We start from the raw sequence: 12,500 nt of genomic DNA on the forward strand, positions 1-12,500 counted from the left end.
CACTGGACACACACACACACACACACACTGGGCACATACACACACACTGGACACACACACACACACACACACAAACACACACACTGGACATGTAAACACAGACTGGACACACACTGGACACACACAGGACACACACACACTAGATACACACAAACACTGGACACACACTAGACACACACACAGACTGGACACACACAAAGAATGGACACACACTGGACACACACAGGACACACACACACTAGATACACACAAACACTGGACACACACTAGACACACACACAGACTGGACACACACAAAGACTGGACACACACAGGACACACACTGGACACACACAGGACACACACACACACTGGACACACACTAGATACACACATACACTGGACACACACACACACACACACACACACACACACACACTAGACACACACACTGGACACATATACTACACACAGACACTGGACACACACACACACTCACACACACTGGACAAACACACACTAAACACACACACACAAACACAGGACACACACATTGACACTGACACTCACAAACTGACACACATACCTCATGTTTCAGCATGATAATGGACGGCTCGATGTCGCAAGGATCTGAACACAATTCCTGGAATCTGAAAAAAAGCAACATTTCTTCAATGGCCTGAGTACTCACCAGACATGTCACCCATTGAGCATGTTTGGGATGCTATGACAGCGTGTTCCAATTCCCGTGTTCCAATTCCCGCCAATATCCAGCAACTTTGCACAGCCATTGAAGAGGAGTCGGACAACATTCCACAGGCTCCAATCAACAGCCTGATCAACTCTAGCTGAAGGAGATCTGTCGCGCTGCACGAGGCAAATGGGGGTCACACCAGATACTGACTGGTTTTCTGATCCACATTCCTACTATTTTATTAAGGTATCTGACTAACAGATGCATATCTGTATTCCCAGTCATGTGAAATCCATAGATTAGGTCCTAATGAATGTATTTCAAATGACTGATGTCCTTATATGAACTGGAACTCAGTAAAATCTTTGAAATTGTTGCATGTTGGGTTTATTGTTTTGTTCAGTATAATACAAATATCAGTTGTAAATGTTTTATGTTTGATATGATGTTAGTAACACTAAGTCATTCCATCCTTTCACTAAATGGTAGTAACACTAAGTCATTCCATCCTTTCACTAAATGGTAGTAACACTAAGTCATTCCATCCTTTCACTAAATGGTAGTAACACTAAGTCATTCCATCCTTTCACTACATGGTAGTAACACTAAGTCATTCCATCCTTTCACTAAATGGTAGTAAAACTAAGTCATTCCATCCTTTCACTAAATGGTAGTAACACTAAGTCATTCCATCCTTTCACTAAATGGTAGTAACACTAAGTCATTCCATCCTTTCAGTAAATGGTAGTAACACTAAGTCATTCCATCTTTTCACTAAAGCTCTAAAGTAACTTTTAATTGACAGATGCCTCATTTAAATGTTGTGGATGTTGATGAAAGGAAATCCCATATAGGCTACTGGCCAGGACTTTGTTTTGGCATCTTCTGTTTGGGAGTCTCAGGTCAGGTCTGAGCCATGATCAGAATGTGTCTCTGTCTATTTCCAGCCCTGCCATTTCTACCTGTCCTGATCTAGTGTTTGACCCCTGACCTCCTCACACCGTCTCACTGTCCATGTCTGCTTTTAGCTCCCACCTCTACTTCACTGTGTTATAATGGACCTTATGCTTGTTATGTCACCTCTGTAACCAGCTATCAACCATACTGACCTTTCTGACCCTATCCCACCTCTACTTCACTGTGTTATAATGGACCTTATGGTTGTTATGTCACCTCTGTAACCAGCTATCAACCATACTGACCTTTCTGACCCTATCCCATGGCCCTACTTTCTAGAACTAAACATTTAAAGTCCTCTGAGTTTTGCTTACTGTCCATTTACATATGTATCATGTATTTGCTGTGTATTGGAGTTGTGTCGCAGAGCATCATGGGGGTTTGTATGTGTTGAGATGATCACGTTCCAGATAAATGGTTGAACTGATTCCTGTCTCCCGTCTCATCATTATTGAATTGTTATACAGACGTGGTTATGAAACCCACCAGACATAACAACAGATTGGTGATGAGTAAGTCTGAACCTACAGGAACTATTCTGTCTGGAAGAAGTTGGTTTTTACAACTGTTTAAAACTGTTATTTTCTGTGGTACAGTCCAAGCTAATGTTAGCACAGTGTTTTGCTATCAGAGGCAAGTACATAGTGGAGCTAGCTAAGAGAGTTAGCATCGTCATGGATGGCAGAAAAGGACTCGAGACGGATGTCGGAGCGGGAAAACAACTTGATTAAAAAGGGAGGAATATACATTGATTAAAGGAAAATACATTTAATCAACTGTGATGACGAACTGAGGAATTAATAACTGCTAAATTAGCGAAGTGAATGAAGATTACGTGACTGAGGAAAATATTGCTGTGGTTGAGGACAATACTGAAGTGATAGACAATCAGGATCCTATTGAGAAATGAAAAAAAGGCTGGAATTGTTGGAAACATTGGACAGTTTGATGAAAGTATTGAGCAGGGGACCTCATATACAGAACTGTTTGAATATTTTGTTCTTGTAAATTACATTGATGAGGACAACATTGTGCTTACAGGTTTTAGTGTAATGGGGTCAAAGACATTTACTTTACTAGTCAGCCTGCTACAGCCAGACAGAACAGGTAATAAGACATATGGGGATATTGTGGAGATACTTATTAAAGGACATTTTTCACCAGAACCACTAGTTAATGTTGAAAGGTTCAGGTTCCACAGGAGACAATAGGAAGAGGGAGAATCAGTACCAATGTTTGCTGCTGCATTAAAGAAACTATCAGAACACTGTGAGTTGAATGGTGTTGTAAATGACATCATTAGAGACAGACTAGTATGTGGGCTACGGAGTGAAGCTACACTAAAGAGACTGTTGACTGAAAGTCATCTGACCTTGGTGAAGGACATTGAAATCAGTGTGTCCATGGAACTAGCTGCTAAAGAGGCTCACCAGTTGAGTTCATCAGGAACTTAGTGGATTCATCTAACAATCCTAATCACCAGCTGATACATTGTAATCTCATACACAGGGTTCACCTTCCACCTAGAAAACATCATGTAATGAAAATCAGAACCTCTCCTCTGTGTGATCTATGTAATGAAGACCTTCCACCTAGAAAACATAATGTAATGAAAATCAGAACCTCTCCTCTGTGTGATCTATGTAATGAAGACCTTCCACCTAGAAAACATCATGTAATGAAAATCATCACCTCTCCTCTGTGTGATCTATGTAATCAAGGTGCCTTGGGCTCCTTTAATCATATGTACTGGGAGTGACCAGGGGACATGTTTTGGAAAGAGGTTCCCCCAAACTGTTATCACTTAATGATAATTCACCACTATCATTACAGAACATATGTTTGATGTTGTCAGGTTTGACAGCAGCTAAACAGATGTTGGAACTAAGATGGCTACCACCACACCTCATTGGATCAGCACTTTATACATATCATTTATCATCAACTATCCACTGTTAGGATCCATGGGGCCAAACAACAATTGACATTCAGGTTATATGCAGCTGAAATCATACAAGTGTGTTTTTACCCAACAGATTGTTGCCCGTTCATTATAATTTTAGTCCAAATGTGGCCTAACTGATTTTATCACAACTTCATTTAGTATTTAATTTCATGGAGATCAGGTTGTGTGGGTTGGGGTGGTCCCAGGAGGGGATGGCGGGTGGGTTGGGGTGATCCCAGGAGGGGTTGGAGGGTGGGTTGGGGTGGTCCCAGGAGGGGTTGGAGGGTGGGTTGGGGTGGTCCCAGGAGGGGTTGGAGGGTGGGTTGGGGTGGTACCATGAGGGGTTGGAGGGTGGGTTGGGGTGGTACCAGGAGGGATAGGAGGGTGGGTTGGGGTGGTCCCAGGAGGGGTTGGAGGGTGGGTTGGGGTGGTCCCAGGAGGCGTTGGAGGGTGGGTTGGGGTGGTCCCAGGAGGGGTTGGAGGGTGGGTTGGGGTGGTCCCAGGAGGGGTTAGAGGGTGGGAGGAGGGGTTAGAGGGTGGGTTGGGGTGGTCCCAGGAGGGGATGGAGGGTGGGATGGGGTGGTCCCAGGAGCGGTTGGAGGTTGGGGTGGTCCCAGGAGGGGATGGAGGGTGGGTTGGGGTGGTCCCAGGAGGGGTTAGAGGGTGGGTTGGGGTGGTCCCAGGAGGGGTTAGAGGGTGGGTTGGGGTGGTCCCAGGAGGGGATGGAGGGTGGGTTGGTCCCAGGAGGGGTAGGAGGGTGGGTTGGGGTGGTCCCAGGAGGGGTTGGAGGGTGGGTTGGGGTGGTCCCAGGAGGGGTTAGAGGGTGGGTTGGGGTGGTCCCAGGAGGGGATGGAGGGTGGGTTGGGGTGGTCCCAGGAGGGGTACGGGACCATAAAAAGTTTGGGAACCACTCCCATAGACAAAATTATTAATGTTGACTATTAAAAGGGCAAGGATGAACAAAGCTAGTTTACAGACAAAGACTTAGAAGGAGGATTAAAGCTCCCTAACATGTAATTATATCAAGAAGACTTTATAACTGCCCAAATAGGCTCTTTATTGACAACTCTAATAGGCCAATTTGGGTCGACATGGAAGAAGAACTTAATTCCCTATTTGGAGCATCATATTATCTGAGTCAACACTTAAAACCTGTTAGGGCTAGGGGGCAGTATTGACACGGCCGGATAAAAAAACATACCCGATTTAATCTGGTTACTACTCCTGCCCAGTAACTAGAATATGCATATAAGTATTGGCTTTGGATAGAAAACACCCTAAAGTTTCTAAAACTGTTTGAATGCTGTCTGTGAGTATAACAGAACTCATATGGCAGGCCAAAACCTGAGAAGATTCCATGCAGGAAGTGGCCTGTCTGAAAAGTTGTGTTTCATCTTGGCTCTTTTTATTGAAGACTGAGGATCTTTGCAATAACGTGACACTTCCTACGGCTCCCATAGGCTCTCAGAGCCCGGGAAAAAGCTTAACGATATCGAGGCAGGCTCTGGCTGAAACACTTTATCGCGTTTGGCAAGTGGCCGATCAGAGTACTATGGGCTTAGGCGCGTGCCCGAGTCGACCGAATGCTTTATTTTCTTTCGTCTGTTTACCTAAATGCAGATTCCCGGTCAGAATATTATCGCTTTTTTACGAGAAAAATGGCATAAAAATGGATTTTAAACAGCGGTTGACATGCTTCGAAGTACGGTAATGGAATATTTAGAATTCTTTTGTCACGAATTGCGCCATGCTCATCACCCTTATTTAGCCTTTCGGATAGTGTCTTGAACGCACGAACAAAACGCCGCTGTTTGGATATAACTATGGATTATTTTGAACCAAACCAACATTTGTTATTGAAGTAGAAGTCCTGGGAGTGCATTCTGACGAAGACAGGATAGGTAATAACATTTTTCTTATAGTAAATCTGACTTTGGTGAGTGCTAAACATGCTGGGTGTCTAAATAGCTAGCCCTGTGATGCCGGGCTATCTACTGAGAATATTGCAAAATGTGCTTTCACCGAAAAGCTATTTTAAAATCGGACATATCGAGTGCATAGAGGAGTTCTGTATCTATAATTCTTAAAATAATTGTTATGCTTTTTGTGAACGTTTATCGTGAGTAATTTAGTAAATTCACCGGCAGTGTTCGGTGGGAATGCTAGTCACATGCTAGTCACATGCTAATGTAAAAAGCTGGTTTTTGATATAAATATGAACTTGATTGAACAAAACATGCATGTATTGTATAAGTTTTTGCATTTTTGAGGAATTTGAATAACGCGCCACGGGATTACACTGGCTGTTGAGTAGGTGGGACGCAAGCGTCCCACCTAGCCCATAGAGGTTAAATGTGGGACTAAAGAATCTCATAATGTCCCATACTAAGAAATATGGTGTCAGATAAATAAGGGACAGACATCTTCACCTTTCCTGACAAGCTCTGCTTCGTTATGGAACAACCATAAATACACATTAGGAGGAAAGGTGGTTGTCTGGAAAGAGTGGGAGAGGTTTTGTTTTAGCCTCAACACTGATACATTTCACTTCTGCTTTTAGTGTCAACTTGAATTAGAGTGTGGCTGTGGAAGACTGGTCCCTTGATGATTTCTGCAAGTGGCTGAGTACCAATGATTCCATGATTCCATCCCATCACTCCAAGGTTCACAATCTTTCTGAAGAATGCCAACTCTATTCAACTGTCCACTTTGCAACGAGCATCCTTTCTCTGTGTCCAGACTACTCACACATATTGTCCTCTATCACCAGCATGAACCACATGTTGTAATTACCTGTGGAGTTAATGGGTGTGGGAAAACAAATAGATGTTTCAGTGTCTATCAGTCACACACAGAGCTTTAAGATACAACTTAGATGAGAATTGTCCTCATGATGAATCTGAGACTGGGACTGATCCCATTGAAGATGACATGAGCGATGTAGAGAGTCTGCCAGAGGCTGAATATGTTCAAGCCACAGAGATCAACACTGAGCAGCTAATTGAAGGTCTCAAAACAATATCTGTCTTTTTATTTAGTAAATCAGGAAAGAACACTGCATCCCAGCTACGGTACAGAATAACATTGTTGAGGACCTCAGAACCATTTTGGATGCATTTATGACACAACAGTGATCCCCTCAGGTTTCATCTGACAAATAAATATGGTTGAACATGACGATCTCAGGGACTTGCTGAACAACTCTGCAGTATTGGAGGAATGCATTAGATGCATAAGCTCTGAGTGGATGCTGGAGCATTACTGTGTGAAAGAATTGGACATGGTCAGGACAATTGAAGTACCACTGAGCAACAAAGAAGGTTATAAAACAAGGTAATTTCAATACAGCTACATTTCCCCCAGGCTATATGAATATAAAGACATGAGACAAAACAATCATAATGAATCAGATTACATGGAGAGGGGGGACCTGATCCTAGATCATAATGAATCAGATTACATGGACAGGAGGGACCTGATCGATCATAATGAATCAGATTACATGGAGAGGAGGACCTGATCCTAGATCATAATGAATCAGATTACATGGAGAGGAGGACCTGATCCTAGATCATAATGAATCAGATTACATGGAGAGGAGGGACCTGATCCTAGATCATAATGAATCAGATTACATGGAGAGGAGGGACCTGATCCTAGATCATAATGAATCAGATTACATGGAGAGGAGGGACCTGATCCTAGATCATAATGAATCAGATTACATGAAGAGGAGGGAACTGATCCTAGATCATAATGAATCAGATTACATAGAGAGGGGGACCTGACCCTGGTTCAGCACTCCTCCTTTGAGACACTGCCTTTATGAATAAGGAATGCTGTTGTAAAGTCTAGTTACAGCAGGTGTTTACTGCCATCTAGTGGAAGATACCAATAAAACACTTTATTATCAGGATGGGGAGACGGCTGAGTGCAGGATCCATGGTGAGATGACAAAAGAGGAAAAAACACTATATGGAGAGAAGTGCAAATAAAGTATTTCTGAACAATAAAGGACAGAGTAAGATAATGAATACCTGGAATGACATATTATTACTAGTTAGTAGATCTCTTCTGTCATCATTATTTACCCATACACCAGTGACGTCAGAAGGGACGTGATTTCCTCATATGAAAGTGAAAGTAACTGTGGTTACAAAATGTAGCGCACATTTCTCTGCAACATTAGAAGCAGGATAAATGTGTTGATTTGAAGGACAGAGGGGCAGACTCTGGTAAGTCTTGGCTACATATAACTATTATAAAGTTAGGTCGTAGTCAGACATTCAATAGACAGAGTAACCTTGAGATATGATTATTTATCATGCTGACCAACCTGGACCCGGTTTCCACGATGGACTTTAGACTTAACGCTGGAAACGCATAATAAGTGGGTAAACGATAATAAACAAAATACAAAGTTGAGTTAACTCTATTTTACAAATAAACAAAGCGTAAGCGTGTTTACCCTCCACTACATCCCCGTTGATGCAGTGTGCAGCGTAGAGTGCATAGTCATTTAGTCTCTATGGGCCAGTTGGTGAGGGCCACAGCATAGTCCTTTAGTCTCTATGAGCCAGGTGGCCAGTTGGTGAGGGCCACAGCATAGTCCTTTGGTCTCTATGGGCCAGGTGGCCAGTTGGTGAGGGCCACAGCATAGTCCTTTAGTCTCTATGGGCCAGGTGGCCAGTCGGTGAGGGCCACAGCATAGTCCTTTAGTCTCTATGGGCCAGATACCCAGTTGGTGAGGGCCACAGCATAGTCCTTCAGTCTCTATGGGCCAGGTGGCCAGTTGGTGAGGGCCACAGCATAGTCCTTCAGTCTCTATGGGCCAGATGGCCAGTTGGTGAGGGCCACATCATAGTCCTTTAGTCTCTGTGGGCCAGATGGCCAGTTGGTGAGGACCACAGCATAGTCCTTTAGTCTCTATGGGCCAGGTGGCCAGTTGGTGAGGGCCACAGCATAGTCCTTTAGTCTCTATGGGCCAGATGGCCAGTTGGTGAGGGCCACATCATGGGGAAAGAAACTGTTCAGATGGGGTGCAGTGGTTTAGACAGTGGTTTAGACAGTGGTTTAGACAACTGCACCACCCAGGAGGTGACTGAAAGTAAATATGTTATTTTGTTCAGGATCCATTTTGAGATGACAGAGCAGAAAACACTATATGGACAATACTGACAAATAAAGTAAGTATTTATGAACAATAATTCATTCTAAAGGACAGAGTATGTGAATGAATACTAGGAATGATATATTACTAGTTAGAACTGCTACTTGAGCTGAGTTGCAGTTCTCAAAGTGGAGACTAATCGGTAGGTCTACATCAGTAAAACATCTGGTAAAGATGGTGGAGGAGCTTTTGAATTATATGGTTTTATGTTTATCTCAGGGTTTCTCAATCCTTTGGTTCTTATCCAGCAATTACACACCTTACAGGGGAAAAACACAACTAAACGTGGTTTCGAGTAAATTATATGTTTAGCTAAAACAATGTAAGAGATGTCTCGAAGAAGGACTATAACATTTTTTAAGCAAGATGCGGCACAATGTCATGATTTACTGCTGTCGCATGAAACTGACTGTTAGCACCACCCTCTGGTTACTGTTGTTATGTGAAGGGTGACTCCTTGACTGCAGTTGAAACTGACTGTTAGCTCCACCCTCTGGTTACTGTTGTTATGTGAAGGGTGACTCCTTGACTGCAGTTGAAACTGACTGTTAGCTCCACCCTCTGGTTACTGTTGTTATATGAAGGGTGACTCCTTGACTACAGTTGAAACTGACTGTTAGCTCCACCCTCTGGTTACTGTTGTTATGTGAAGGGTGACACCTTGACTACAGTTGAAACTGACTGTTAGCTCCACCCTCTGGTTACTGTTGTTATATGAAGGGTGACTCCTTGACTGCAGTTGAAACTGACTGTTAGCTCCACCCTCTGGTTACTGTTGTTATACGAAGGGTGACTCCTTGACTACAGTTGAAACTGACTGTTAGCTCCACCCTCTGGTTACTGTTGTTATATGAAGGGTGACTCCTTGACTGTAGTTGAAACTGACTGTTAGCTCCACCCTCTGGTTACTGTTGTTATATGAAGGGTGACTCCTTGACTACAGTTGAAACTGACTGTTAGCTCCACCCTCTGGTTACTGTTGTTATATGAAGGGTGACTCCTTGACTGTAGTTGAAACTGACTGTTAGCTCCACCCTCTGGTTACTGTTGTTACATGAAGGGTGACTCCTTGACTACAGTTGAAACTGACTGTTAGCTCCACCCTCTGGTTACTGTTGTTATATGAAGGGTGACTCCTTGACTACAGTTGAAACTGACTGTTAGCTCCACCCTCTGGTTACTGTTGTTATATGAAGGGTGACTCCTTGACTACAGTTGAAACTGACTGTTAGCTCCACCCTCTGGTTACTGTTGTTATATGAAGGGTGACTCCTTGACTGCAGTTGAAACTGACTGTTAGCTCCACCCTCTGGTTACTGTTGTTATATGAAGGGTGACTCCTTGACTACAGTTGAAACTGACTGTTAGCTCCACCCTCTGGTTACTGTTGTTATATGAAGGGTGACACCTTGACTACAGTTGAAACTGACTGTTAGCTCCACCCTCTGGTTACTGTTGTTATATGAAGGGTGACTCCTTGACTACAGTTGAAACTGACTGTTAGCTCCACCCTCTGGTTACTGTTGTTATATGAAGGGTGACTCCTTGACTACAGTTGAAACTGACTGTTAGCTCCACCCTCTGGTTACTGTTGTTATATGAAGGGTGACTCCTTGACTACAGTTGAAACTGACTGTTAGCTCCACCCTCTGGTTACTGTTGTTATATGAAGGGTGACTCCTTGACTACAGTTGAAACTGACTGTTAGCTCCACCCTCTGGTTACTGTTGTTATATGAAGGGTGACTCCTTGACTACAGTTGAAACTGACTGTTAGCTCCACCCTCTGGTTACTGTTGTTATGTGAAGGGTGACTCCTTGACTACAGTTGAAACTGACTGTTAGCTCCACCCTCTGGTTACTGTTGTTATATGAAGGGTGACACCTTGACTACAGTTGAAACTGACTGTTAGCTCCACCCTCTGGTTACTGTTGTTATATGAAGGGTGACTCCTTGACTACAGTTGAAACTGACTGTTAGCTCCACCCTCTGGTTACTGTTGTTATATGAAGGGTGACTCCTTGACTACAGTTGAAACTGACTGTTAGCTCCACCCTCTGGTTACTGTTGTTATATGAAGGGTGACTCCTTGACTACAGTTGAAACTGACTGTTAGCTCCACCCTCTGGTTACTGTTGTTATATGAAGGGTGACTCCTTGACTACAGTTGAAACTGACTGTTAGCTCCACCCTCTGGTTACTGTTGTTATATGAAGGGTGACTCCTTGACTACAGTTGAAACTGACTGTTAGCTCCACCCTCTGGTTACTGTTGTTATATGAAGGGTGACTCCTTGACTACAGTTGAAACTGACTGTTAGCTCCACCCTCTGGTTACTGTTGTTATATGAAGGGTGACTCCTTGACTGCAGTTGAAACTGACTGTTAGCTCCACCCTCTGGTTACTGTTGTTATATGAAGGGTGACTCCTTGACTACAGTTGAAACTGACTGTTAGCTCCACCCTCTGGTTACTGTTGTTATATGAAGGGTGACTCCTTGACTACAGTTGAAACTGACTGTTAGCTCCACCCTCTGGTTACTGTTGTTATATGAAGGGTGACTCCTTGACTACAGTTGAAACTGACTGTTAGCTCCACCCTCTGGTTACTGTTGTTATATGAAGGGTGACTCCTTGACTACAGTTGAAACTGACTGTTAGCTCCACCCTCTGGTTACTGTTGTTATATGAAGGGTGACTCCTTGACTGTAGTTGAAACTGACTGTTAGCTCCACCCTCTGGTTACTGTTGTTACATGAAGGGTGACTCCTTGACTACAGTTGAAACTGACTGTTAGCTCCACCCTCTGGTTACTGTTGTTATATGAAGGGTGACACCTTGACTGTAGTTGAAACTGAAAATAAGAAATGATCTCTACAGGGTCATTTTGAGATGACAGAGCAGCTCATAGTTTCATCTCTAAACTGCAACTCAGTTTCCAAGTAAAGTGATTATTTCAGGTTAATAATCTAGAATACAGTAGAGGGAACATTTGGAATCCACTAAACTAGTGTTGGAGTTCTGCTGAGTCATTCCTACCATGTGGTGCCTTTTCTGTCTCCAGGAAATATCAGTTCTTATTTAGTTTAAAATGTGGATTCAAAAAGGCTTTAAATATAAGGTGTCCTTTACCTTAAAAACACCAAAATATGGATCCTGAAAGGGACCTTTATGCATTTTAACACTTTTTGTCAGAAGATGTAGGCATTTTTGTCCGCAGGTATTATTTTTCAACTTCTACAATAAATATAAGCCATAAAATAACAAAATGTTAAACTATTTCTTCATTATTTTATAGTCCTAGTTGAAGTCTCTTTCATCAATTACTTTTTTTCTTGATTATTGTATTGAAATGTCTGAGCTTTTTCAGCAGTTTCACTGAAAATCTGAACGGAAACCAAATTAAGGGAGACATAGATATGATTAAAAAACAACTGTTGATGCAATATTAAAATAAAATCGGTAGAGGAGATGAATCATAAACCCAAATTGAGAAGCTTTTGTTTGATTCAGGGTGAATTGGTGTGTGAGAGATATATTATGTATAACCTACCTAAAAGCAAGAGATCGCTATGTGCACAGGTACGATCAGGGATATTGCCTCTGCGTATTGAAACAGGTCAGATCAGGAATATTGCCTCTGCGTATTTAAACAGGTCAGATCAGGGATATTGCCTCTGCGTATTTAAACAGGTCAGATCAGGGATATTGTCTCTGTGTATTGAAACAGGTCAGATCAGGAATATTGCCTCTGCG

At 42.8% G+C, this 12,500-nt stretch overlaps 2 long non-coding RNA genes across 2 annotated transcripts in view; both read left to right on the forward strand.

Moving 5' to 3' along the window:
- Window positions 1–12,500, forward strand: part of LOC123743359 (uncharacterized) — a 202,407-nt gene that overhangs the window by 54,173 nt on the left and 135,734 nt on the right. The window lies entirely within an intron of this gene.
- The window catches only part of LOC145879783 (uncharacterized), a 5,637-nt gene continuing 860 nt past the window's right edge, over window positions 7,724–12,500 (forward strand). The window contains exons 1-2 of the long non-coding RNA XR_014392539.1: window positions 7,724–7,810; window positions 8,705–12,500. The exon at window positions 8,705–12,500 is cut by the window's right edge and continues 860 nt beyond it. This is a non-coding gene — a long non-coding RNA (uncharacterized LOC145879783). The remainder of the gene's footprint in view (window positions 7,811–8,704) is intronic.

The sequence above is a fragment of the Salmo salar genome, chromosome 06 (genome assembly GCF_965601325.2).
Source record: "Salmo salar chromosome 06, fSalSal1, whole genome shotgun sequence".
NCBI classification, from domain to species: domain Eukaryota; kingdom Metazoa; phylum Chordata; class Actinopteri; order Salmoniformes; family Salmonidae; genus Salmo; species Salmo salar.